Here is a 1,293-nt window from a genome sequence, read left to right on the forward strand (position 1 = left end):
TTATGCTTTGAATACGACTAAAATCACACTGAGCAATCAGTAGGTTTGTGAAATAGACTTTAAATGATTACAGCAAGCAACCACTTTAGGTCTAGGAAAGCAACCTCAGCAAAAACAGTACAACTAAGCCTGAAGAACTGAACAAAGCTATTAATCATTTCATCAACATTTTCATCAGTCAGACAATGCATAGAATACAGCACATCAATATCCAGAGTATTTCTTTTAGAAGGTAAGGCCCCCATTGCACATACAGAAACAATGCAGAGACCTCATAAACCTTACCCTGACCTATAACCCTAAAATAACCCAAACCCTAAAGCTAGTCTTAACCCAAACCCTAAACTTAACCCTTAAACCAACCCTATCGAAAATTTAAACCTTAAATCTAGCTGCAATCCAAATTCTGACTCTAACCCTAAAATCACCATTTACATGTTCAAGTAATACAAAAACCACATATGACCAGCTATCAGTTTATTAAATTAATGTTTGTACAAACTTGGATTTTCATGAAGTACATTTGCAAAGATAACATTTTACCCAAAATACGTGACTGAAGTGCTCTTTATGAAGCAGCCTAGAAATAATTGGATAACTTGATCCACAACTATATTCAGTTGTCTTCATCATTTATGAGGTGCCATGTTAGTTATGGCATTCACTACCACATCCTATTATCTTCAGCAATTCTAGGGTACAATAGTCGGATCATTCACAACCACAGCCTGTTATTTTTATCAATTCTGAGGTGTATGGTAAATGATGCATCTGAAACCACATCCTAATGTCCTTGTTATTTCTGAGATGCCATGGTGGGTGTGGCATAATTTGTTTAGTGCAACGTTAATTCGATACAATTGGCCGCATTCATTCCACCGAAGGTCTACAATCTAGATATGGCCATTTATGAATTCCCAGTGATAACACCTTTTCCTTACATTGCTTACCATGAGTGAAACATTCATACCATATTTTCTCCCTTTCTTTTGTGGGGATTGGTTTGTTGTTCTCCCTAATACAAATGAAATAGATATGTGTTTCAGTGTTTCTGATTGTTCCTTGTTCTATCACACACTCTTACTGCCATTTTGAAAAATTTGTAGACTGAGTATTTTACCTCATAATGTGCTAAACTTTATTGATTATTTCTAAATGTTAACATCATCAATTTCATGAAGTTCATGTATTGACAGAAAACAGGATGACAATCCATTTTGCATAATAGGAAAATCAGTTCATGCAGGTTAAATATTTAAGTTATGATGCTATTTTGAAATGTTTCTTCTAAAG

General features: G+C 34.6%; 1 protein-coding gene across 1 annotated transcript in view; it reads right to left on the minus strand.

The window, feature by feature from the left end:
* Positions 1–465: 465 nt before the first annotated feature.
* Positions 466–1,293, minus strand: part of LOC122803366 (sodium/potassium-transporting ATPase subunit alpha-1-like) — a 577,066-nt gene continuing 576,238 nt past the window's right edge. The window contains exon 23 of the mRNA XM_044072943.1: positions 466–1,293. This exon is cut by the window's right edge and continues 1,571 nt beyond it. The gene's annotated coding sequence lies outside the window, so the exon portion shown is untranslated.

The sequence above is a fragment of the Protopterus annectens genome, chromosome 5.part1 (genome assembly GCF_019279795.1).
Source record: "Protopterus annectens isolate FY-2018-M chromosome 5.part1, PAN1.0, whole genome shotgun sequence".
In the NCBI taxonomy this organism is placed as follows: domain Eukaryota; kingdom Metazoa; phylum Chordata; order Ceratodontiformes; family Protopteridae; genus Protopterus; species Protopterus annectens.